The sequence below is a fragment of the Oenanthe melanoleuca genome, chromosome 7 (genome assembly GCF_029582105.1).
Source record: "Oenanthe melanoleuca isolate GR-GAL-2019-014 chromosome 7, OMel1.0, whole genome shotgun sequence".
NCBI classification, from domain to species: domain Eukaryota; kingdom Metazoa; phylum Chordata; class Aves; order Passeriformes; family Muscicapidae; genus Oenanthe; species Oenanthe melanoleuca.
The window spans coordinates 15,799,072-15,826,959 of record NC_079341.1 but is presented as its reverse complement, the minus strand read 5'-3'; the positions used below and the strand labels follow the sequence as shown (position 1 = coordinate 15,826,959).

Here is a 27,888-nt window from a genome sequence, read left to right as displayed (position 1 = left end):
TCACGGCCAGCGCTGCGGCGGCGCGGCCCGGCCCGGCGGGTCCGTGGGAGCCGGCTGCGCACGGGGCGGCGGGGCCGCCACCGCACCGACACGGGCGCGTGCCCTGCGCCGCACTCGGGCTTCCGGTGCAACGGAACTCTAAAGCTCCTCCGGCCCAACCCCCTGCACCATCCAGCAGACGATGGGCCGTTCACCACCTCTCTGGCCAGCCTGTTCCTGTGCCTTACCGCCCTCATCGTAAAAACTGCCTTATATCTAATCTAAACCGGCGCTCCTTTCGAACCATTATCCTTTGTTCCATTACAGCAGCCCTGCTAAAAGGCTTGGCCCCATCACAGTCTGCTGCTCTGAAGTGCAGTAGGTGATGGGCCATGACAATGTGACAAGTGTATAATTCTTCTCTGTGCTTTCTACAATTCTGTTCCTTCTGCTGACAATTTCAGAATTCTCTGATACAGGTTGTGAAAGCCTATGACCTCTGAAATGAGGACTATTTTCCTTCATCTGTTTAGGTATTTATATATTTTGCCCAACAAAAATACATTTACAGATGCATATTTCTAACACTGCACATTCCAGGTTGGCATTAAATGTGTGCCCGACCCTATCTGTGTAATGTAAAAATAAAGACCAGTGCTGTAATACAAGTCGACCTAATGGATCAGGCCAGGGATAACAACCAGTGAAGGCTGATGAGTCTGCAGAGGGTACTAAGAGGATGTATAGAAGAAAATTAAAGGATCACTTATATAGCAATTACTGTAAAAAATACACATCTGCAATTTCCAGGAAGCTCAGAATTCCCATGAAGTTCAGTACCAGCTCTCACTCATTCCAGGATGAGATGGATTTGACAGCACTGAGTTTGACTGAGGAGTTTGCTTTGCTGTTTCAACCTCCATTTTTACAAGTCCCCAGTGTCTAATAATGCAGTTAGTCTGGGTTTCTGTTTTCTGTTGGAAAAAGTGTCCTCAAGTGACAGCTCCATGCATGCTCTGAAACTCAGTTGTTCTAAATACAGATCAAGCTCTGATTCTGTGTGCTTATTTCAATAAGCTCTTTATTTACACCTTTTTTTACTGAAGTATTATTGTGGGAATTTTATTCATCAGCTGCAATATACTGTTATGCCAGAGAGTTCACTTGGATTTTTAATTGTTATCTTCTTATGTGTATCCTGCCAAGGGCTCCACACACGTTTTCCTGTGCTGGCACCTCCCTTATTGTCCACTGCTCATGTCAGAACAATCACTCCTGTAAAACTGCTTTTGGATGAAGTGTTCTCTTTTTCTTTGTGACAAATTATAATTTAAAAAATTTAAATAATTCTTGTGCTGTTCCACTGAGATTTTTGTTCCAACTCACAACCTTGGAGTCTTAGCAGGGACTCACCCCAATTAGTCCTCTGTACCAAATCGTCACAAACTTTTGCAACAAAGTTTTGTCATTCCTCTCAGAGGTATGCAGAGTCCAAAGGGAACCAGTTTGCCCTCTCAGCCTGTGCTAGGTCCCGTGCAGGTCTCCAGCATGTGTTTGCTTTCTGCAGCACCCAGCTCCCTCCAAACAGCACCCTGAGTTGAGGGACTAAGGTGGACCCACAGCATGGCAGTAATGAATGAGGTTCCACAAGTACAGCACAGGGATGCAGGATAGGGATCAATGGAGGGGAGTGATGGAGGCCATCGCTTCACATGATGAATCCATGGCTGATTTTTAAAACACTTTCTTCTTATAGTATCCTTGTGAAAAACTGCAGCCTGTATCTTGGTCACTTGGTGGAGTGTGCAGTCATCACTGTCTGTCTGTGTGGTTCATAATTAGCCATCTTCACCTAGAGTAAAAGGAAAGCTGTTAAGAGTATAGGAAACCAAACTCAGAAATAAAGCCAGCTTGTCTTCCTTTTACTTGCAGGGACAATTCACTCCATCTCAGTAAATTTGCATGTGTGGGGGCATGCTCATTGCTCCAGTGCTTCAGGCCGAACACTTTTATTAATTCCCTTTTACTCGTGTTCCCGTGGCTATTTAAGTCCAAATAACAGTGTCGTTGCACCCCTGGTTTGGAGGGGAATAGCCCCAGCTGTGCTGGAAGGCGTGAGCTGTGAGCTGCGGTGGTTTGCAGCAGCCCCGCTCCATTCAGTGCCGGGTGCCCGCTGCAGCGGTGGGAATTACCGGGATCGCAGCTCGGGGAGCGCTCACTGCACGGGAACCCTCACCCTGTACCCCTCAGTGCTCATCACCCTCTGCACAGCTCCTGCAGCGGTGGGAATTACCGGGATCGCAGCTCGGGGAGCGCTCACTGCACGGGGACCCTCACCCTGTACCCCTCAGTGCTCATCACCCTCTGCACAGCTCCTGCAGCGGTGGGAATTACCGGGATCGCAGCTCGGGGAGCGCTCACTGCACGGGAACCCTCACCCTGTACCCCTCAGTGCTCATCACCCTCTGCACAGCTCCTGCAGCGGTGGGAATTACCGGGATCGCAGCTCGGGGAGCGCTCACTGCACGGGGACCCTCACCCTGTACCCCTCAGTGCTCATCACCCTCTGCACAGCTCCTGCAGCGGTGGGAATTACCGGGATCGCAGCTCGGGGAGCGCTCACTGCACGGGAACCCTCACCCTGTGCCCCTCAGTGCTCATCACCCTCTGCACAGCTCCTGCAGCTCCTCCTCAGCCCTGCTGCCAGCGCTGACAGTGAGCACAGCACCGTCTAGTTCTGGTATCTGGTGCTAGCTTTCTAAAAGCTATTTTAGTACTATGGAACTTGAGCATCTAGAAGCTACTGCAACTTGATAATAATGGAAACCAGTGAAACACACGAGTGTTTGAGTTATAGGAATTATTTCAGAACAGTAGGAAAGAAATGGCCCTTTTCTCAGCCCCTCCAGCTTATTGAAACTGGTTGTCTTTTCTGGCTTTTCTTAGTACATAACCGCTATTTACATATAATTTATTATAAGCACATGTTGAGTAATAGACCATCAAGCTTTTGGAGCTTCTATTTTCAGTTACATTGTACCACTGCTGAATAAGAAATGCAACTGCTGAAATTTGTTTTCAATGGTATGTTGATTAAAAGCTGCTTGAGTTTAAAATTTCCAGCCATCTAAAATGAAAACCCTTCACATGCTTCATGTCCCTGGCCAGCCAGAGAGTTTATTTCTTACAGTGTATAAATAATAGATTTTGCTGTTTATATGTATCCATCATCAAACTAGGTTAAATTCTCAATTGGCAGTGTGAATTGTCTTGCAGTGAAGCTAACTAGCTGGAACTAATTTTGAAATGGGTATAGTGCATAATTATGGTAACCTAGTGTACAGGGACTGATCTACCTGAATCAGTCATATCTGATGAAGAGAAACATGAATAAAAATTACCTTGAAAACATAGCTGCCTGCTTATAAACTAAATCAAATTTTATTTTAAAGGAATTAAATTCCTTTACTTAGCAGAAAACAAGTGGCAAAGTTGAATATATTTCATATTAAGTTCTTCAGTGAACACTTTAAGCATAAGCACTGGCAACAGTTTATGGATAATTTTGCCTCTGTAGAGGGGGAAAAGATGTTAATGGAAAAAGTGAAAACATTCAAACAAACTTCATGGTTTTAAAATTGACTTGGCCTTTAAATATTTTAGGTTTCTAGTACCAGGGAAATATGTAGCAGGAAAAAAAGAAAGTAGCAATGTTGATTTCCATAATGGGGAAGTTTTGGGTAGAAAGGATGTTGTCAACAGAAGGATTCAGCAAGGATGAACTTAGCAGTGAAGCATTGGAATGAAATAGGTGAAAGACATGGAAGGAGGTATGAAGAGGAAGATAATTTAAGGGGGCTAAATACAGAGAGATTTGCCAGTCGTGCTGGAGTTTGAGGATATCTGAACTAGAGAGGGACAGGGGGAAGGGATGAAGCCTTTGAACACAGAGAAATTTATGGACCTCTGAAAGCAGAGATAAAGATAAGGCCTTTCAGAGATGGCTGAAGATGAAAGATACACAATTAATCTAACTTTGGGAGATATATCTAGCTAAGGGAATGGCAAGATTTAAAACTTCTGTTGCTGCTGCATGACACGTGTTACAGCGTTGTGTCTCCCAGGGAAACACACTGTGGCTGGATGAAGGATTCCAATTACCTTCCAGCTCCACGCCTTGCCAGGTTCATACTGTTTTTCCAGTGTTTTTGGCCAACCATGAGCTTTCTGACAAACCAGAGTAGTCAGGCTTTGCTACACTGTTATTTTTTCACCTTAAAACAAAAGGAAGAAGCACTTGCATCTACTGTTTACCTTGAATGTACCTCATCAAGAACCCAGGCACTGTAAGGCTCTGTAGGTGTCTGACTGCTAGTTTGTTATTTGCATGCAATGGTAAGACAGGTGCTGAGACTTTCACTGGCCCTCAAGTAAAGCACTTCTCTAACAGCAGCTATTGTTTATTTTAGTTTGTTGAATGCCCGGGTAGCAAACAGCATGGAAAGAAAGGCAAATAAGAATTTAACATCTTTACAAATATGCCCAAATCATCTTGGGGAAGACAGAATTGTACACTGCACCCAGCTTGGCTAAGCTGGAATGGATCAGAGGTCTGAGTTCAAACTTTTGCAGTTGTGGGTACATAGGTTTCTTATGGAATTCTTCAAGTCTGTTTTTAAAAGCCACAAGTAAAAGCCTCATTAATCTCCTACTGAGGAAATTATTCCTCAGATTATGATAATTCATGACCAATAAGCATTTCTTGATACTCTGTATATGTTTTAGCTTCTCAGTTGCTCTCTGGACTCTTGTTCCTTAAAAATCCTGCTGAAAAATGCCTTTCCATCACCAGTGGTCTTCTTCAAATATGAGTAGGCTGTTATCGTGTCCCCCATTAATTATTTCTTAGCCAAGCAATTTATATTTTTAACTCTTCTAATATGTCCTCATAAATCAGTCCTCTTAGTCTTTGGTTCATGTTTGGCACTCTTCTGTGAGCTCTCAAATTTGTCAGTATCCAGAAGCGTGTATAATATTTCAGATGGAGCTGTACCAGCAGCATGCAGAAAGTATGCTTTATGAAGGATGAAGTATGGAAGTATGCAAACACAAAGGTATTTGTTCCTCTCTCAGTGATGTGACACTATTTGCCCTGTCCAATATTGTGCTGGCCTTTTCATGCCATAGCATGTCACCAATTCACGTCATTTAGAGAGAGCTATCTCCCTACATCTCTTTCATCATTATTGCATCTGAGATCTCACCTTCCTGTTATTCTTTCTCAGATGCTTTCCCAGGCTGCATTATTTTCCAGGCTGAATCTCGTTTAGTTATTTTGTTTCCATGGTTCTATTTTCTCTAGGAAATTCTCCATTTTTTCTTTGTACACTGTCCTTCTGTCTTTCACATTCATATCTGTGAGTTTCATCAAAGTGCTGTGCACTCTCTTTTCCAGATCATTAATAAAGGAGTCCAACAGGCTGTTCCTAGCAGTCATCCACATGGCAGCCAGGAGACAGTTCCCACCACCTTGGTACATTGCAGCTTATTTCCTGTAATTTCATTACCTCAGCAACTTGAAAGCCACATGGAAATGCCTGAGCCAACATGAATTACTTTTCAGCTAAGATCCTGTGAGATACAACATCGTTCCCCTATTAAAGCTCATCTGCACTTGGATAGTCCCCTGTCCTTGCTCAAGGCCCTGCACCCAAAGCTCACTGAAGACAGAGTGACCATTAGGAACAGAAACTGGATTTACGAGAGTCTGTCTGCAGTACCCTTGCTGTTGTTTAAGGTGGTAATGTTAATATTTCCCTCTGCTTTCATTTTTCAGTTATTTGGCTTGTGTACAGTGAACATATAGGAGTTTAGCTAACCCTTTTAAGTCTTGTAGAATGCATGTTGTCTAGGTCTTTTTATTTGTTCACATTTCCCTAATGTGTTCCCCGATATGTCCTATAATTGTTGCAGTTTCTTTCACAGGATCCTCATCCCACTCTCTCTCAGTGCTCCCAGCATTTCTCCGTGTTTTTTTTTTTTTTTTTTTTTGGTTTTTTTTTTTTTTTTTTTGGTTTGTTTTTGTTTTTGTTTTTTGTTTTTTTTTTTCCCACTGAGGAAATACTTGGAAAGAGGCTTAATGTCAGAGCCATTTCTGAATCTTTCATTTACTCTTCTCATGTGTGAAAGGATCTGTTCTCACTAGCATTTCTTTTCTTCAAATAATACTTACTATAGCCTTTGAAAGAACCAAGGTCAATCTCCTTGAACTCTCTGCATAACATGAAATTTTGCAGTATGTTTTTTCAATTGGTTTGGGAGGGCTGAAGGTTTTGGGGAGGGGTGTCTTTTGGGTTTGGGATTGATTTAAAATGTGTTTATATTTGACTTGCAATTATTGACTGATAAAATAGTCAGAAGAGAATTTTTTTTTTTTAATTTTTTTTTTATTTAGCTCTGCTATTTCTGTGAGGGACATTAAATCCTTGTTGTGAACAAACTTTTTCTCCATAACTTGATACCAGTTTTATTTTTCTGAAGCACTGGTGAACTTACACTGTTTGAAATTAGCATAACTGACCTGGATTTCTTATGCTAGACCCTGAAAGTGGATTAGAGTATATCTGGTATTTCTTAATTTCATCATTTCCATGTATAATTACAGTTAGTGATCTCCAGAATAAAATGAAATTGAATGATTTTGCAGTCCTTAAATTACACAACTAAAAAAATAATTAGAAACATAGCCTTGGATGACTTCTTCAAATAATTGATGAGAGAGGGAGTTGAACATGATAGCTATCAGAAATGAGTTTTGGCTCTCAACACAAAAAGGAAGTGAGAAACACTGTGAAAGACAAATTTATGTCTCATATTTCCTCTGTGACACTTCCAGTTTGAAAGATTTTGGTAAGTGATAAGTAATCAGCATAAATGTCTTAAGGAGCAGACAGGTATTACTATCTCTCCTAATAAAAGTGAGAAAGCAAAGGGATGGCAGTGAGGCAAATTGACCATGTGGCATGAACAAGACCTATAGTGAGGAAAAAAATCCCTATTTCTTACTCTGTTTACCCAACATTCTTTGCCACTTACTGTGGTATATGAAAAAAAGAACCCCAAACACATAAAAGCACTAGGAAATAATGTTACAGGAGATTTTCCTGTTGTCAGAAGAAAGGCAGGAGACTGATCCAATAATTCACATTTCTAATACTTAACATTCTGAGTTATATTTGTGGATAGAGCAATTTTTTTGAGATGCTATCTGGTTCTATCAACATCTAAGTTTAAGTTATTAGTGATATTTTACAGTGACTAATTTGATGACAGGTAGGGCTCACTGTTTTAGAAGTTCCTTGGAATGTGGTGCAATGATTGCCTGTAGTCCTCTCAGATATGGTAGCAGTGCACTGTGGCCGGGTTAATTGACAGAACCATTGTTTCAGCCCACTGCATTTTGTCCTTTTTCCATACTGCTGGATGCAGCTCAAGTTCAATACTGTCTATGCAAAGTCTGCTATTGATTTCATTGTGCTTAGGCAGAAAGGACTCAGAACAGCATGTTTTTTCTGCATGTGTCATTTTATCAAAGAAATTGATAAAAATAGTGAAAAGTACCGCACTTAGAAGGTCAGGTCTCTGGCTTTCATTTGATTCCTTTTCAACAGAGGAATGTCTAATTTTTTATGGAATGCAGTAAATATCAATGTTGAGTTAGAAATACAATTTTAAAAAATATTCTTAGCTTACCCAGAGATGAGAAGGAAAGAGATGTCAATTAATAGTAGTTAAGAGCCTACATGTAATGAATAGCTAATTTCAGTCATGTTGTTAGAAAATAGGTGACTTCCTTATAAAACTTTATCATAGTTGGCACTCTTTCTCTTATTGAAAAGAAACAAAAGAATGGTCTGGCATGAAGCCTATGCTGCATTTTACCTTTAATGGAGATCTCTTCAGATCTAGGTTTTAGGTAGACTCGTGAGTTATAGCGCAGCAAACTTCCATTTTTATTGCTTGTTATGAATGTGAGTTTTATGGAAAACAGGACTCTCAAGCTAACAGCTTTTTGCCTTTATAAAAATTTAAAGGATTTTTTTTAAACCTAGGACTAGCAGAGTATTATTTTCTCACAGTGTGCAAGCTTGAGAAATGAAAGCACCTGAAGAACAGCCTGCATTTAGGTGGCTAACAGCAAATGTGTGTGGTCTGAAGATGGAGCAGGGAACATTTTAGGTGTTGGCTCTTTTGCTGGCTGCCTTCATTCAGAATAGGTGTTGAGGGAGCTCCTCCGCCTTTCCCCTGCACAGCTGCTCAGGAGATGCCATTGGTGTGCACGCAGCCGTAAAGCTTTAATGCCTCCCAGTCGTGGACTGCTTGAACCTCATGGCTGGTTGGTGCCAGCAGGATTATTTCAGCCTCATTCTCTGCTGGGTCAGGGTTGGTGGTGGCTGTGGGCACTGGGAGCAGCTGGGGACAGAGTGAGGGGGTCCTGCCTGGCCCCAGCCCAGCAGCACAGCTCCCATGGAGGTGTGCCAAGCTGATTTTGTGGGTCCGCAGTGGCTCTTCTAGTCTTCACACAGTTGCATATGAGTTATCTGAATTTATTGTTAGAAAACCCCCTCTGTTGCTTGAAACATGTTATTCGTGCTTTCTGATGTTTTTTCATTACACTGGAAAGGAATGCGGTTATATTAACATTTGATTATCTCTGGTGGTTTGCCTCTGCCGTTGCATTTCTGTAGCCGATGTTTTCCTTTTTTGGGCTGAAAGGCTTTTCCCCTGGTTGTGCGGCCCCTGTCCCTCGCTGAGCGCGCAGTAACCCTGGCAACCCGCGGGACCTCGGCACAAACACCCAGGATGGATGCGGCTGCCCGCGCTCCAGCCGCGTCTCCGGCGCCCATCGGGCTGGGGGCGCCGCTCCGGGGCCGTGCGGCCCGACACGCTCCCTGCGGAGCTGCCAGCAGCCCTTGTCCGCGGCCGGGCTTTCTTTGTTAGCAGCAATGCAGCGAATGAAGGTGCTGTGAACCTCTGCGTGGTTTGCAGCACGTGAGGTTTCCAGACTCGTCCATCATCGGGCTTATTTTGTTTCAGCAGGTTTTGCTGACATCAATAATGACACAATGAGGTCAGCACTGAATTCTTCTGCAAATCTGTCCTCCAAGGAATTTGTTTTTCCCCAGTAAACCAGTAAATAAATAAATCTGGTACTCTATAGTGATTTAGCTTCTCGAGACACTTCAGCTCAGCAGCGCTGTGTGACTTTCAGAGAAGACCTGGTTTTGCCTGCATGGGTGGCTGGGTTGGCAGAGGAACAGCCAGGTCAGGTCATCTGTTGAAGGGCTGCATCAGGAAAAGGATGGATTTGGGTTGGACCCAGGCATGTCCTGGATATATGAATCCAATTCAGCAAGAAGTTATTTTGCTCTCTCCCTTATGCTTATGCATCTAGAATGCACTTAGCAGCCATGCTGGTTTCAAATAATGCTTCTGATAGTGAGGCAAGGAAAATTTTGGTGATCCTAAGGAAGGGTGGGTAGTGATTTCTGTTGTTGTCTATGTCTGTGCAGAGACAACTCGGATTAATGGAAACCCCTGGGAGTGACTGAACACAAAAGCTGACCCACTGAGTATTTTGCCATCTGCTTTCCTTTGGAAGAAATACTCCAGAGAAAGTTGGGAAAAAGTCATGAGTGCTTTAGAGCTAGCATTGTGATATTATTTCCTGAAGATTTATTGCCTTTTGATGGCAGTCTTTCAGCAGAAACTCATGAGTAGTTATGTTGTGAAGGAATTAGGAACTTTTGTGGCTTGTCTTTAATTTACAAATCAGCAAGAGTATATCTCTCTGAGGTGACGTGATCTTGGGTAATTTACATTATATGACATGGCAACTTTCTCCTGTGTGCAAATTGCCCTCCAGGAACATGACAAAATGACAGTCACTCACATTTAGATGTTGGCTTATAACACAAAATTTAGAGCCAACCCCAAAGTTTTTTGGACTAGTGAGTGGTCCCATTAGAAAAGAAGAGATTCAAAAACTGAATTGGAATCAAACTGGAGTATCGCCTGTAATTTCAATTTGTTTGCTTGTCTTTCAATACAATTTACATTTTAAAAAGCCTTTTTGTGTTCGTTATTTCTTTGTTTAGGAATACCCTTTTGCATATTTAAATCCTTCTGTATGTCTGCACATTTAATTTTTGTTACATTTTTTTGTTTTACCTTATTTTCCTTCAAGATCTGAATAGTATGTTAAACATGCATATTTGTGCTGTTTCTCTCTACTTTTATTGCCTAATTAGGAGAATATTTTCCTATTTGTGCCTGGTAATAGAAGATTTCTAAAACAATTACGTGGATCTAGACTTACTGTTAGGTTCTGTTTTGGAAGGAGTTATTCTCCTGATGAAAATACAACCATTGTATCAATTTAATATTCAGTCTAACTCCCTGAATCCAATGTTTATGGCAAAGGATCAAGTCAATAAGGCTTTATGACTTTGTCACAGTAGAGTCCTTTCCTCATTCAAGGAATAAATCCCAGGCCACACAGAAACCCATTATGTATTCTTGATATGTAAACCATTCCAGAATAAAATTTAATAACAGTAATGAAACTAAATCAACGTGACAAATTTCAAATAATGCAGTGGAACATTTTTTTTATCCTCCAGCTGTTAAGACTAACTGAAATGGCAGAATCATGATGTGCAGAGTCCTGCAGAAAAATGCTATGGATTTTGCTGCTACTTCTGCAACAAGAAATAACCTTTATCAAGAAAACATCTGCTGAGTTCCCTTTGCAATCACTGGCAGCTGAAACCAGTGCACAGTAAATTATTCTCCCCATTCCATCGACTCTGTTTATTCCTCTGACACAGCATGCAGTGCACCACCAGTAGTTGTTAGAATATTTGTGGCACATATATGCTTGCTCTTATAAATAAAGAGGTAAACAACAACAGGCAAAAGTGCACATCCATAAGTTTTCTGTTTCTTACCCCTTGCATATGTTTAAAAGGAGTTAAAAACTATATTTAATGAGCATCACTCTCATTTTAATTGCGAAGATAACCTGCCTCAGATTCTATGGCAAGAAAAATCATCTCTATAATAAATAAACAAATATTTTTGGGCACATTTTTGATTGATCAAATCAGTGCATAGTTTGGACTTAGTCTAGTTTTTGGTAAGTCCCTTCTTGTCTGTTGTTGGCAATTTTCTGAAAGCTGTAGATCTCCATTGGTGTTTGCTACTGGAGAGTGAGCTAACAAAGGCTGTGTTAACTAACAAATCATGCTCCCAGAGCTGTGGAGCTTGTTGACATGATGGATGGTGCTGCAATGTCAGGTAGGGCCCTGCTTAGCCCCCCTTCAGGGACTCCTGAGACTTTGGAAGGCCTTGTGCATTGGCTCCATGTCAGGACTTCCTATAAAGTCAAGTCAATCCCAGTAGGAAGGCCCAAGAAAACAGGGCCAATTAAAACACAGCCTTCCCCTGTGCAGATAGCTGCTTCACATCGGACCTGGCTGCTGTGGCAGCAGGCTGGTACACATGGCTGGCTTTGCTCCACCTGTGGCAGCGTGGAGAAACCAGATCCTCTGAAAATAAGGCAGTCATGGCATAGGTAATGGTCTAGTAAGCAAATAAATAAATATATAAGGGGGATTTGGTGGGGACTTTGTCCTTTTCCATCATTCTGGTGGCTCTTGGTCCTCTGGAGAGGGACTGGAGGAGCCACCTGGGACTGGATGGCTTAGGCACACGATGCTGGTGGATCTGCAGCTGTGGGAAGAGGACACATGGCCTATGTGCTCTTAGAAGGGTGACAAAAGTTTGTTCCTTCCTTGAGGGGAAGTGGGGAAGGTGGATCTGCCTCAGGGAGAGTTTTGCATGTGGACCAGAATGTTCCCCTTGTGCATTTACCCTTCCTGTTTACGCATTACTCTCATTGGCACGCCAGTTAAAAGCAACTCAGATCCTGGTAGTGTTTTTAATATATATGTCCTGCAACTGAAAAGGGATATTCTCTACTTATGTGATTCAGTATTTTTTAATTACTTGATGTACTTTCGCCTCTGTGGAGCCTTCAGCTTGTTGTGCTTGCAGAGCTATTTATATTCTGTTTTGCCTTGGGACTTCTCTCAAAACAGTTGGTATTCAACCTTTCTGAAGAAAAGCTCTGGAAGCAGGCAATAAAAAACTAGAAGGCACACAATACAACAAATAATACTAGTTGCACGAAGTCCTGTTAATTATTTTTAAATGTCCTTCAGCTCAATTACAGAGGAAACTATTGGCCTCTTGTCTTAGAATAAAAACAGAGAAGCTGCACGATGGGCTGCTGTAACCCTTCCCCTGTGCCCTGATGGGAATGGAGAACAGGCTTGTGTTCACTGCCCTCACTGCGTACATAAGGTCAATGTATCAGAAAATAGCCAAGAGCTTTTGTGCCCTGATTATGAAATTGATTTAATTGTTAATTTTCCTTTTAAGATTGACATTAATCTCCTTATTGCATTACACATGCAATACAATTTGTTTTGTTTTTTTTTTTTTTATATATAAAGGAAGAATTAAAATACTCCTGAACTGTCTACCCAGTTCACAGAAATGTTAGGCAATGGACCCAAATGTGTGACAGGATGGGAATCTGCTCTCTCTGGGATTTCACAAGGGGATAGGGAATAACGTGTACTCACAATGGTATGTTTTCTCATAAAACTAGTGAGTCATTGCAACCAAAATGATTTCAAGGAAGGGTCAAAGTTTCAAAATTGTTTGATTTAGAAAGTAGTGGGAAAATTTTTCAATTTTTGAAGGACTTTTGTCAACATTTTCTTAATGAAAAAAATTGTTTGAAGTTACATTTTCTTTTGAATCTCAGGCTAACTCAATACAAGTTCAAATGTCCAAAAAGGAGATATTAATATTTTGAAATTAGTAAGGACATGTTTGATTCCCTGTCACATTTTATTTTCAATTTTGTGTATTTTGATATCTCATATTTTTTTAACACACGGAAGCCTTTCTTGACTTGTTCATGGTTATACAGAATCTGAGACAAATTAATTTGGAGTAAACATTCAAAATGTTATTAACCTGACTGTAGTTTGAGTGAGGTCTCCTATGACTGACCACAAAGTAGCAGACATTTGTTATTCATGTTGTCTGCCTCTTTCCTGGGCTGTCTCTGAGATAGCCCATGTCTCATGCACACGTTACCCATCCCTCAATGACATTTTGGAAAAAATGAATTCTCAGTGTATCCTTTTGGAGGATTCTGAACATCCTGCACTTGTTGCATCTTGGTTACATCTCTTGGTTAGCAGAAGCTGAGAAAATGCTGTCCAGTTCTCTTACTTTCACTAGATAAGCCTCTGTTTTGGAAGATGAAATAGGCAGTAGCTGGTATAATGTATATTGAGTAGCAGGTAGTCTAAGAAAAAGTTGGGTTTAACTGTCTTGAAATACATATAAACCTCAAAAAAATGTTTAAAATGAGAAAAAATTGTATGTGTTATGTGCCGGTGTTCTCACAGTCTGACCTGGAAATTTTTAATATTCTACTTGTCTGCTTGTTCATATTCACTCAAACTTGTATTACAGTGTCAGTATAATGCAAAATAAGCTGTGTGCAGGTACAGTGACCTCACTGGTAACTGGGGTTCTGGCTGAAGTGTGACACGCTCTCATGAGCTGGGCAATATCAAATTTCACTGTATATTTTGCAATCCTTTTTATAGCCCATCACTTTGGTTTTACTAATCTTATTTCAATTTCCATGCCATAAATCCGCAGGAAGGTGGGGCTGTGTTTTCAGGAGGTTGTCTGGGAGCTTTCCCATGCCACAGGAACCAGCAAACCTCTAACCCAGTCACAGCATATTTGTGGTGGGGGCTATGTGTGACTAGCTAGAACTTTCATTTATTTACCTTTTACGTAACAGTGAGGCCATGTGAATAACAAAGGTTAAGAAAATCCTCATTATAGGAATTATTTGTGTAGCTTGTTCTATCAATTTCCCCACAAGTATAAGGTAAGAATCATCCTCTTGTGACAGCTATGACTAAGAGGACTGATTTGTTGCAATGTCTGAGCTGCTTTGCAGTAATCATAGCAAATCACAATAATTTAGCAGGCTCTGGTAATATTCAGCCTTTTCCTCAATGACATTCTCAAGAGAAAATCAGGATTTCTGACTACACATTCTCATATTTGAAAAATCCAGGCTAACAGATTTAAAACCCCCAAAATGTTGTTATTTTTGTTATAATATTCATTAAAGAATGGCTTGAGGTTTTTTGACAATTATACTGTTATTAATCTTTGAATTTATATGTGGCTTTATTGTTCTCTAACCAACTGAGCTTATAATTCTATTGCTATATTTGTGGTTGGCCAGGCATGACACATTGTACCACACTAACTTAATTTTTTTTTTTCATTCTGTTATTAACGGTCTAGTGATTTTTTTTTTGTAATAGCAGGAATTTTATAACATCTTGTAGTTGACTCTTGAAGTACAGAGGAGAATTAGTAGGTGGTGGTAAAGTTACAGCCTCTTGCAAACACAGAAATATGAAATAATGAAGGAAAACTACTGTTCCTTACTGACAGTATTCTAAAACAAGGAGTTAAATAGTTGTTAAAAACATAAAGGAAAGTGAATTAATTTGTGGTTGGCATTTAAATACGCTTGCCTAAGGAATGACTATATGCAGTTTAATGTAATTATATTAATTATAATGAATGTTTTTATTATTGCTGTGATGACAGTACACATTCTGCAGTGGGCTGAAGTTCTCAAGAACTTTCTTTTGTGATTTTCACTTTAGAGAACACTGGTGCTAGTGTAGCAGTCCAATTTGCAGCAGTGACAATGCAGCTGGGCATTTCCAACATCAGTGCAGAAGCCTGTACCTCTGATAACCTGGTTTTAGGTGCTCATGAAATTGCAGGGTTCTGCAGTCACACAGAACCCCCTAGAGGCTGCTGAACAAATTATCACGGGTGGTGGTGGGTGCTTAAAAATCAGTTGCTTCCAATTGTCGTAAGAATTTAACATCCTGTTTTTGTCTTTCTACAGCCTCGGTTCTCTCAGTAGTTCCAAAGCTGCATTCCTGCATGTTTTTAACAGGATGCAACTGCCATTTCCTTATTTTGTATGGCTATTTTTATTAGATTACAATTACTTTACGTTATGATTGATTGAAGGCTAAAACTCAGCTATTCATTTGATGTTCATATCACCAAAAATATTTCTTTGAAGTCAGAATTTTTCTAAAAACAATATTTCCCGTCAGTTTTGAACACAGTTTGCTAAATTAATGAACAGACGTTGTAGTAGAGTGTTGTGTTCTGTATTGCTTTGCATGAATTGAGCTTATGTTAGAAAGGGATGAAATCACTTGAAATTGTGTAAAAAAAATTGCTTTGTTAAAAAGACATGCTTGCTTTAAAGACTACATAAGGCATTGTATGCACACCTCATTTATTACTCCATGCTTTTCTGCTGCTGTAATACTGCTGTCAGAATAGATCATGCTAGCAAAAATTTTCTCAGTTTCTTGGTAAAGCTAAATGAAATCAAATATAAAGTTTGTGATACATTAAATCACAAATATAAATATATTCTTTACAGCCAGCTGTTATGTCTAAATGTGCACATTTTAAAATGGAAACATTTATCCAACATGCTGATTAGCAATTTCAGTTCTGAAAAGCCTGATTACATTTAAGATGCAAAAGATTAAAATGACTAAACAGATAATGCTAATAGTTCATCTTCCTTGATGGGTTTATATGTTTAAAATCACAAAAGTTACACCAGAACTTCTCGCATAGTAAACTCACCAGAAATATTGTGGTTGTAATGTCTCTCACTGCAAGTTGTAATCTCTTATGGCCACTGTTTGAAGGAAACCTTCTGGCTGAGAACGCCTGTCTGTGTTCCTTTTATGATATTTACACACACACACACATCCACATGTAATTTAAGCTACAAAACTACATAATAAATGGTTATACTAAAAATGCCTGAAAAGAATAATGAACAGTTATCTTAATTACTAGTAGAATTCTAACTCCTGTAGAAGTTCATATTTGCTGTTAATAATTAATTTTTCAACTATTCTTCTGCTCTGTGAATACAATTAATTAAAAGAAAATACAAAGTCTGGGTTTACATTTTGTCTAATTCAATCCTTGTTACAGCTTATTTCTCCCATTTTTGTTATCTATTTCTTATACATTTGAACATGCAGATGCAGAGGTAAAAATATTGCTAGCCTTTTTTTATACATTGGCAATCGGTGGTTCAAAAGTTCATGCAATACCATATGTCCTAAGGATATTTATCTAAATCTAAAATAATATGGAACTGTCAAATAGGATCCTACATGGTAACAAATGATGGAATGCAGGGGAACTCTTAGATTTAGCCTTTTCTTTTTTGTCCTACAAGCTAATGCAATAAGACCAATAATAAAAGGTTGTGTAGTAGGCCAAAAGTCTGTGACAGATAAAAAAGAAATGTTGGAAACCGATGAAGCTTTTGCACAATTAGATTTTTTGAGGCAGCGCTGTAAGGATTGTCCAGGGCCTGTTCAGTTCTGATTGATGGTAAAATCATAACTACATCATATTAGCTGTAGAGTTCACTGACAGGTTACTGCAGATTAATATTGCTACTGCTGCTCACTTACCATCAAACTGGTGGAAATATGAATTGAGCTGCTCCTACAACAAACCCTGCATATTAAGAGGTAGGGTGTTTTACTGACCCATCTCCATTCTGTCCTTAGGGAAGGGGATGCAAACATTTATCTCCCAGGTATGCAGATACATATAATGTACTAATTTGTTTTTCCAGGGGACTTTGGTGATGCTGACCACTTAGCAATCACACACACTTAGTGCTCCTTTGAGGTTTAGTTTATGATTAAAATGATAGTTGCAAATTATAATGAATGGTATTTTTCAGTGATTGAAATATTAAATCTCAAGCAAAAAGCAAGAGCATGTAGTAGATACATGCTTGTTGGGGAAGATGAAATAAGAGATATTTTTAGGGCCCAGGCTGAGGGAGATGCTGCACCCCTTCAGTGCTAGCTGAACAGATGAGGCTGGGGTGAACTGGAAGTCACCCAAGGTGCCTGGCTCTGGTTGTGCAGCCCAGGACTGTGCATCCTCAGTTGCCATGGTAGAGGCAATATTCTGTGGGTTTGAAATCACAAAGAGCCCTCTGGTTTTTGTTTCTTTCTCTGTTGATATCGACTTTATTCTGCAGGATCTCCTCTCACCTGGCACCTCTGACACCCTCCAAATACCAACTGGTATTTACTCTCTGCCTCACAGGCTTTGAGAGATTAACTGCTTTTCCTCGCAGGAAAACCCAAATCTGGCCAGTTCCTCTGCACACCATGTAGGTATTTTTTTCCCTTTCCCATTGCCAATGATTGTGACAAGTACTGCTTCTCACCATTTCAGATGTGACAAAAGCATACTGACATCCCCTCACAGACATCTCTCACCTGCTCCTATCCCAAATGATCTACATATTTCACAAAAATCTGCCTAAACCTTTCTGTTTCTTTCCTCATGGGCCAACACTGTATAAGAATGTCTTTGGCTAGTGAAAAAGATGCATTTCCATAAAGACCAAAAAATGTAAGAAGTCCACTTGATTCTTGCACAGGTTTACAAAAAGTTCCCCAAGTGTAACGTAATAGCATTTGTGATTTCAAAAATGTAGGCAAGAATCTTAACTGCAAATCTCAGCTGAGTTAAATGTATTTTTTGTCAAGGAGACGTTGTTTTTTTTATGATAGCTACTCTGTGATTCATGACTCAACATGTTATACAAATACCAGAAGGCATAAGTGAATTATAGACATTTCTCAGGAGTGGCACAGCAGTTCTCCATTACCCAATTCAGTTAAAATATCCTATTTATCATACTTTTTTTTTTTTTTTTTGTTTAAATGGATGAATCTTGCAGTTTTTAGTTAAGTGAAAAATCTGTGTGAAGGAACATGCTCTTTGGCTGAAAATAAGTTTGGATAAGAATTGCAGTTTATGTTATAAAAACAATTTAAGAAAATGATAAATAATAGTCTCACTGTAAATTATACATCTTCAGTGGCATTTAATAGCCTGTCATTTCTATCAGTTTCACATTTACTTTATAAGACACCTAGATTCTTGTATCTAGGTGGTTTTGGATATTATTTCCCCCTGGTACAAATAGCATTTAAATTAAAGTGTACCAGCCTTTAGAAAAGTTTTGAATGTGTTTGTCTGGGGGTATAAGAGGTTGGATGAGGCACTGTTCATTGAAAAATACCTATCTGTTGATATGAAAAATGCTCTGTGGTATGCAAAATCTTTCAGTGAAAAAAGTCAGGTTCAGGACAGAATTGATACTTCAGTCCAAAAAGAAGCCAGTGGGAGACCAGGAGCTGACATATCTACCTGTCACATGTGGAAGATCCAGGTTCAAGTCCCTCCAGGAATTTGAACCTGGGCTTTCTGCATTCAGGTGGGTGCCTTGGCAATGGGGCAGGGTTAGACCATGAGTGTCAATGGCTTTTAAAAATATTCAGACTATTTTGGTTTTCTGTCCAGGGCAACATGAGGATTCTTTGGGGACTTTGAAATTTTCCAGGACAGATAAAGCTGTTCCTTTGAAATCACTTCTCTCCAGTCCATGCTTTAAAAAATTTTTAGGAGACTGGATAATCAGAGTCTCTTACAAGTTAAATGCATCACAGGGGCAAATTTATCCATGACAAAAGCTTGCTGACTTCCAAGTTGGTCTTATTACCAGCAGGATTGAATTTGGCCAGTAGACAACATTTATGCAATAAAGGGCAACATATTTAGTGAGGAGAGGATCAGATGTTCATGTGGGGACAGGGGGGAGGAGGACATATGGGGCTGAGCTGTAGAGAAGCAAGGGGAAGGCAGAAAGGAAAAGGTCATAGCGTGAAAGGGTGCTGTGAATTCCAAAAGTGTCTAATTAGGTTTCTGGCTGTGGAATTTGCCTTTGCCCCAAGCCAAGAAGCCCAGCTGTTTTACAACAGGGCTTTTGCCTCCTAGCAATGACTGCAGACAATGTGTGACCTAAACTGCAAGTGTATTTATAAGGACAACTTCCTTCACTCTTCTCAACAGATTCCATAAAATATGTTATTTAGAACGTTGCATAACTGTTTCAGTTTTTTATGCACTTCTCTTGGTTTTGTTGGGCATCTAAACACAATTTGGAAAAGTCCTAAAAAGGGGGGGAATGACTTTCATTAAAGGCACTCTTCTGAACTTGTAGTCTATTGCATTATTTTAAAAAAGTGTCAGTCTTCAAAATTAAATGTTTGATGGAATATTAAATTTGATGAATCATTGCCAGTTTCCATGTTTGTTAGCTTTTATATACCACATTAAAGCATTCATTAATGTCACACAACACTGCTTTGATTGAGTCCTAAAAGGTTAATGACTTGATACAGGCTGGTATTCTGAGCTTTACTGTTTGCAGGCGGGTTGTGGTGAATGCGAAGTGCTTTGAAATTCTAACAAAGAGAAATCTTTCATTTTTCTCTGTTTCAAGTCCAGAAAGTGTTGTCAACTGATCTGGATGTGCTAGACAAACTAGAATTAGCACTATTAAATGACAATAATTTTTTGTTTGTTTTGTTTTTTGTTTGGTCTTGTTTGTTTTTTTCCTTACTTAAGTTTAACAGTAAAAAGCTTCATATTCATACGACTCCTCAGAGAAGGGTGGAGTAAAACACATACAGACCCCATGTTTGCAGTCCATCTACTCCTGTTGGTATCTTTAAGCTGCCTTGTCAGTCGATTTGGGAGGTGGCAGCTACAATTTCCCCATTTTGAAAGTGATGAGCCAGTATTATTCCCTACTCTTAGATATGCCAAATATTTTACAAATTATCAGAAGCTTCCAAAACCAAGTTATTTTAGTGTAGCTCCTGTGGACACATTCTTGAGGTTATGCTTTGAACAAGTCAGAGTGCAGGTTGGAGATAAAATCAATAATTTGCCCAGTGCCCTCTTGGCAATGGCCAAGCTGGGTAGCCTGGTCAAGTACAGGCATTTTTGTACACTTAAGAAAGCATTACCTTTATGTCACCTGAAAAATCCTTGGTGAATGGTCAGTATGGGCAGCACAAGGAAGGAAAAAACCATTTCCAAAGTCTGTCCTCCTAATTACACTGCAATTTGAACTGTCCTGAGATGGAAATAAGCTTTTTGACAAAGTCATGTGTGAAGTTAATTTTGCTTTAAGACGGGGTTGAGGTTCTGCTCTGAGGGGAGCTGTTAGTAAAACAAATGACTCTAACTGTTTTAGTATGGAAGACAAATCAAAGCATTTCCATGAAGTAACAGGGGTGACCAGCTGTAACTTAACCATTTCCTGAGCAAATACAAGCTGCTCTATTGGATGGGGGATAGTTCCCATGTTAGCCATTGTACGGAGAAAAATAAAAGTTCATATAAAAGAGCCCACCAAGGGTTATATGGCTGCAATTGTTTCCAAACTGAAACAACTTAGTATCTGTTTATGATTGTCAGTATCATGTTATATTGTTCTTGTAGAATCCATAAAACATAAAAGTCTGCAGTATTGCCTCTAAACACCCAGCGGCTGCAGCCAGGAGACTTCAGAGCCAGCCAATGCATTTAAACAGAGGGAGGATAAAAAGCAAAAGTTAATAAAAAAGGGGACCTTGATTTTATTTATAATTGTAATGTAATTTTGATGAGGTGCTTCATTTGAGCATAGAAGAGCAAAAAGCCAAGCCGAAGCTGATGAGATTAAGATACTTAAACTTGCATCCTTTAAATGTTTATTTCTTTTTTTTCAAGCATTGGAGATGAGAAGAAAGAGGCAATAAATCTGAATTCCAACTTTTTCATCATGGCTCATGTTTCCACAGTTCAGAATGGTGCCCATTAGTTTTCTGAGGCACTTTCAGATGTACAGCATGCCATCATATTAGCACTACTTACATGAGAATATTCATTTGCATTTTCACAGTTACTTCCTTTGCGTTGTGTATGGCAAGTGATGCAGAAAATGAATGGGCAAAGATGGGATTCTCCACACAACAAAACTATCCCTTGGAAGAAGCTACAAAACAATGCAGTGTCTTAGAGACAGAGATTTTGTCACTCCATACAAATATGAACTATTCTCTTTTTTCAGATAATGCCAAAGTGTTCTTGCTAGTGAGATCATGTTTGAAAAATAATGCATACTTGGACTTGAAAGCAAGCTGATGGAAAGACAGAACATTCATTTCCTAGTAAATCAGATGTATTTTCAAGCATTGTCATTGGCTAACTACAGTGGCTTTTTATTTTCTGATTTTATCAGTTCCAGATTTCTCTATGTTATTTCTGGAAGTCCAAACATTTAGGTTTAAACACATTTAGTGTAAGATACAGAAAATCTGCTCACAAGGTATGCAGATGCCATGTGGGTATCTGCAGTCCACAAATCTTTCTGTAGGAACAGACCATGATGATGACGACAACACTACCACCACTGAGAGAGAGAGAGAGAGGGGGAAAGAAAAAAAAATACATCATCTGGTTAATCCTATCTTAAAAGATACTTCAAAGCAAATTATGCAGAATAGCTCTTATCAACTGCAGCTGCTTAGTAGGAATGTCATGTGAGCAACACAGTTTGTAGGATAATGGATTTATGTCTAGCAGGAAGTCAAATATGTGACGACTTCATGCAGATTCTGTTAGGAATCATGTTGCTAATATTTCTTCCCATCCTGACAATGTCACAGAAAAACAATGAAAATTTTATATTTGAAGCCCATATCAGATGACACAGGGAATGCAGATGAGAGGAAGCTTTATTTCAAGAGCAGATTGCATTAGGAATGATTCTTTTTAGAGTTGTCCTTGCCAGAAGCAAAACCCTTAGCTTTACTGGTTCAAAAATAAGGGGCATATCTTCATATGGAGGAAGTGTCACTGTTCTCTAAAAGCCAACAGTGAGATGGTAATTTATGATTTGGCCCACCTACTGATGAGTCTGATAGATGAGTGTATATTGCTTGCTCATAAACAAACCCAGTTTGTTCCAGTTCTCAAATTAGGACTCTGTATACTCACAGGCGCTCAGAAAATTAAAGAGAAAAATAATCATACTTGCCAAACTTGAAAAACTCAGCACTTCCAATTTTAAACCAGTTGTTATGTGTCTCATAATAATTTTATATTTTATTATCCTTGCCTAGAGTGGTCTTTTGCCATGTCTATATAAACTTCATTTCTAATGGTCTCAAAGGACATACTTGGTATTTCCAGAACAAAACAAAATTAAAACATACACCCAGAAGCCACACACATGCACACACAGTCCCAAAGTCCTATAATGCTTAAGGCTTGATTGAAAGCCCATGGTGGTTTCTGTGTGGGACCTGGGCTGTGCTGACTGACAGACTGTGCTGTGACATGCTGAACAGCAGCTGAGCCTCTTGCCTTCCCCCTGGCTCCTCTAGCCACAGCACTTGTGGGGTAATTCAGAGATGTTCAGCCTCTGTGGAGATGGTACTTTGTGTCAGCCCCAAACAGCCTCATCTGGCGACCATCACTGGTGAAATGCAGACCCCAGGGGGTAAAAATGCTGCTCAGCCCAACAGCAGGCTTTAGAAAAATGAACACTAAGAATGACTTGTGTGGGGAGAAAAGCCATAGAAATTGTCTTAATTAATTGTTTGTTTTTAAAAGTTTATGGAAAGAGAAGAAGCGATCCAACAATGTAAATAGCAAAGTATGTGAAATGGCTAATGAATTTAAAGACTTGACAGTAGGAACTGTACTGGATTGTTGCAACTGATTCTTATTTGTATAGCAGCAGGTTTTCCAAGAACAGTACAGGCATGGACCACTCACTGCACAGAGGTCCCAGCTTTAATTGGGAATCTGTCCTATTGCAGGGGGGATGGGGTGCACGTGTGGCATGCACACTCACAGCACACACACAGCTGTGCCTTGGCTTGCAGATAATAAATTAGCAGGTATGTCCATATTCATTCTCATTTCCCTATGCACTGGCTCGAGCCATGCTACAGGTATTACACATGCTTAGGTCACACAAGGGCTAGGGACATAACTACTGGATCCCAAAGGGCAGGTGGAGCAAAGCCAGCATAATCTCTGCATCCAGCTCTTTACTATTATTCTCTGATTATGAAAAGCCCAGTGAACTTGGAACACTTCTATCCAACAGCTGATTGCATATCAGAGGATAAAATCATACAGAAAATCTCAGAGAAAGTCTTTTCATGCATGGTCATAGCAGGCAGGAAACCAGAGTCCTTTTTCTGTCGTGGCAGCAAGTCTGAAAGACCAGCTCAAGTTTTCTGTGCAGGCTGCTGGAGGCTTTGGGCTGCAGCTCTCTACCCATGCATGGAGTGTCTGCTCCCTGCCCTTTTCTGTTTGCAGCTCCCAGCACAAAGTCCATATCAAAGCAGAGCACTAGAATTTTATAAATGTTTAGTGCTATTAACTATAACAAGTAGCAAATATCCTCCTTTACTCCTGTCCCTCCTCGTGGGAGCTCTGACTATAAACTTTGGTGGTCTGAACTCAAAAGTATAGTCCTGGAATTGCACCCTATGTGTTTGATCTTTGTGACATAAGAGTAGTATTCTCTCCCACAGGCTGGTATCTTCCTTTTTTCTCTGTAGGAAACTCAAAGTGCTTCTGTTTTACAGATAACTTTCAGGCATGATTAAATTCACCTCAAAGGAATGGGATTTAACTGAAAGAAGGCCAACTGGTATTTTTTAACCATGCCCAAGAATCCATAAATTCATAAATAACAACTGGTGAGCCCATCACCCTGTGCACTCAGAACACCACCAGATCAAGGAAAAAGCATGTCTTTTTCACACTGTGTTTAAAGTACAAAAGACATATTTTAGAAAGAGCACCTTTTTCCTTCCCCCTCCACTTATTTTCCATAAATTTGTCCACAAATTTTTCCACTGAGCTGTTTTTCTTTAATTTAATACATTTTAAAGACTTTCACCTTGATCTTTGCACAATTCAGTTTCTGCATCAGATGCAGATTTTCTGTTTGAGAGAAAGAATTTCTTTTGTAAAGATTCAGTCCTGATTTAAAGACTTCAAATGATCTCCCACATCCTGTGGTAGGTTGTTCCAATGATTAATGGCCCATGCTAGAGAAAGTACGACAGCTTCCAACCATTGGATCTTATTGTGCCTTTTTCTGTTAGACTAAATAGCTATTTGTTATCAGAAATCTCTTCCTTATGTAGATATCTGCAGACTTTGATTAAGTCAGTTTTTAACTCCTTCTTGGATAACCTCAACAGATTAAGGCATGTTTTCCTAAATCTTTTTTTCTTTGAATGTTGAGGGCTTTTTAAACCTTTTTTTTTTTTTTTTTTTTTTTTTTTTTTTTTTTTTTTTTTTTCCAGTTTCATAGTGTACTTCAAGAACCAACCCAATATTCCCACGAGCATTTTCACTAATGCTATTTTCAGGTATGGTAGCCCCTTCTGAAATCCAGTTAAGGCTATGTGTATATCTTCTTTCCTTCACATCCTCCTCTGTATATTGTATGAAAAGTCTTTTTGGTTATCTGCTGTTATTCCCAAATCCCAGCTGAGGCCCTGAGCTGCTCTGCAGGCTCTTGTCCTCAGCCCCACCATGGCTTTCACTGCTGCACCCCAGGGCTGCTCTAATGCCATGTGGTTGTGGAACCCTGGATGGAGCTGCTATGAAAGCAGCCAGGCAGTGAGAATGCCTGCTTGTGAGGCATTTGCCCAGTGGCTGCCAAGCCCTATTTAAGGTCAGGCTTCTGCCCTTGGTCCTTGCTCAAGTTACATTTCAGGTGTGTCTGTGCCAGCCTCTTACTGTGCCAAGCCCCACCTGGCCTTGCTGACCTGACTTCCTTGCTTGACCCCAGACCAGCCTGGGCTCTGTGGACTTTTCTAGGATGTGAGGATTTGAGCTGACTGGTTACTATCACTGGACCAGCTCTGTTCCTGTATGGGTGGTGTGTTCCTGCCCTGCCTTGCTGTTACCACCAGCTGTAGAACAGGAGAGGAACAAGGCCTGTGAGGCCTCAACAGAGCATGGTGACTTTCAGTTTTTAGTTATTCAGATATCATCTCTTTGTTTAGTTTAGCCCATCCAATGTGACTGTGTCGCTTTGTTGGGTTTTTATCACCAGAACTTGCTATTTCATAAAAAAGCTAAGACCATCCTTGTCTGACAAGACTTAACTTCCCTGAAAATGTGCCAAGATGAATGTTCTGCTGCTGTCTTTTAATTATGTACTGATTGTCTCCAATGTTAAGCTTCCAAGACTGAGATGATGCCTCTTTTCATCTTAATAGGTTGAATGTCTATTAGTCATCATGTTGACCGTTTAAAAACATTAGCATTACTTTGGCTTCTTTTATAGTCCTCTCAGACTCTTCCAGCTTTTAAAAGAAGTCAGTGTATGTGGATCAGAGTGTTCCCTGGCAAGATGCTTTCATACCCGAGTAGAAGTTGGCCAGCACCATTTATTTGCTGCTGGGTAATATTTCTCTACTGGCTGATGGAACAAGAAGAGGCTCCGCAGTCACTTCAGGATCTACGAGCACTCCCACACACAGAAGTGCTGGCACAAGCATGAAGTAAATGCAACCATCAGAAAGACTTTAAAAGGAGTTAAAATATTTGCAGAAAGATTAAAAGATCGGATTTTCCATTATTCTCCTCTGAAATGGAGACAGAGGAGTAGCCCTGGTTTTAAGTTCTCCCTCTATTATTAGATTAAATACTGCCTGCCCTGAACTTGTTTAATCTATGCCTTACTTTACTATCCCAGTGCAAGCCCCATCTAGAATTACCATTGAGTCCACAGTCCCCAGACCCCTTCATGAAGAGGCTGGAAGCTTCAGCCCAGCTCTGGTCCAGGTGGGAGCTCCCAGCTGCGAGGAGCTGCCTTCCCACTGCTCGGGCAGGCACAAAGCACCCTCAGTGCTCCTGATGGCTGCTGACCCTGTTCTGAAAAGCACTTCAGTTCTCAGTCACAGGGCAGGAAATGCTGCAGTTTTGGGTCGTGCAGAGACATTTTCACTCATACACTAGTGCAAAAGCTAGACAACAAACCCAACGTTTTGTTCTGGTTTTTTGTTTGTTTTGTTTTTTTTATGAAAGAAAGCACAGTAAAACTAGCCACAGAGTGAGAGATTATTGGTAAAATAATTTGCTTTAAGAGTTAAAAACGTGAGGAAGTGGTCAAAATAATCCAGATGATTCTGAAAAAGAATAAGCATGAGAAATAACTGAAGTTACCAATAAGCCAATGTGGGGAAAATATTTTGTTCTTTTCCCTTTACTTCATTTTATTTGGAAAACTTTCTGAGTTGAAAAATATATTGAGATATTTCATCATATGTTAGATAAAAATATATTAATGAACCACTTGTTGTTATTAAAGCACACTGTTAAAAACTCAAGGTATTCTTCTCCAGTCCATAACCAAAATTTCACATCTTCATCTCGAGCTTAACTTATCATTTGTCCTAAGTGGAACTTTACTATTAATTTATTAGACTGTGCCAGGGAGAAAAGCAAAGGCAAGGGGAAACAAAATAATATTCCTAATAACTCATTTCCTAGAACAAAATCCTCCCAGCCTGCTGTAGTAAAGACACTCATATGGTAGAGGTTTGTGCTTCTTCTAGGATACAGCACTTGCTGTGTCTGGGTTCGATCAGTCCCCTTGCAGTCAATGGGAGTTTTGTGCTAAAATGTATCTTGCATGCTGTCACATGGGCAAATGTCCACCTCAGGCTACAGCAGAAGCAAAATCACCACATTTGTTTTCACTTCTGACCTGCTGAAAGTAGGATTATATTACTTGTATATTTCATCCTGATTCTCTTTTTTTAAAAACTCTGATTTAAACAAAGATACCACTGTGGTATAATCTGATACCAAGTACCGTGTGAGAGGCTGGACAAGTCAATTACAACTGAAATTGCAGACTTCCTTTACTGTTGCCTTGCTTTTAACTCAATGTTTTTCTTCATAGGCAATCAACATGTAATTTCCTTTCTTCAGCTCATACTTTTGTGTCTCACGAACACCAGCAGTGGCACTGTTCACTCTGAATTCCCAGATTTTTCTCACATTGTGCCACTTCCTTCATATTATTTAACTCCATCTTTCCCCTGCACAGACATATTACAGGGGAAAAGTGAACACAGCTTCTAACAAGCTGTCAAATGAGTGCAGCAACACCGAGCCATGCTGAGACACTAAACACTGACTGAGTCAATTTTCCACCATCCAAAATGCAATTATTAGTATTTTGCTGAGATAACTTAAGAGGCAGAAATGCTCTTCCAGTGACTGGTTAAAACTGATTTTTGCTTGTGACCAGCATGAATGCTGACCTTTGGCTTCTTGACTGATCTTTGCATCTCCTGGAAAGTTCATGGAAAGGTCACAGAGCGGCACCAACTTCCTCCGTGTGTGCCTGTGTGCCTGCATGTGCGTGTGTGTGCGTGGGGACTCCCTCCTGACACCGGCTCCATGCAAGGGCTGGCCTTGCCCACTGACAGCTCTGGTTTCATGTTTGTGAAAATCTGGACCCACTTATACCAAGGCACATAATTTTTTATTTACTTTTCACTGGCAATTGCCTCCCTATTGTACTTTAAAATTTTGTTTCAGTTCAGATACATCCTTAGCTTAAGGAAATGGTGCTACACAGAATATCTTTTTTTTGTAAAAACAAAAGGATTAAAAAGTGGCTAGAAACAACTATGAAAGAAACAGCTAACATGGCTTTTTCTAAAATACATAAATATTGAAGAGAATGAG

The 27,888-nt window shown here is 39.9% G+C and overlaps 2 long non-coding RNA genes across 5 annotated transcripts in view; one reads left to right on the top strand and one right to left on the bottom strand.

The window, feature by feature from the left end:
• LOC130255866 (uncharacterized) overlaps window positions 1-27,888 on the bottom strand; it is a 121,104-nt gene that overhangs the window by 70,015 nt on the left and 23,201 nt on the right. The gene's annotated exons all lie outside the window — the stretch shown is intronic.
• LOC130255864 (uncharacterized) overlaps window positions 4,319-27,888 on the top strand; it is a 46,206-nt gene continuing 22,636 nt past the window's right edge. Inside the window, exons 1-2 of one of the 4 annotated variants that reach the window (XR_008841022.1) lie at window positions 4,319-5,776; window positions 21,215-21,314. This is a non-coding gene — a long non-coding RNA (uncharacterized LOC130255864). The remainder of the gene's footprint in view (window positions 5,777-21,214; window positions 21,315-27,888) is intronic. The other 3 variants (XR_008841020.1, XR_008841018.1, XR_008841019.1) reach the window with 3 other exon arrangements.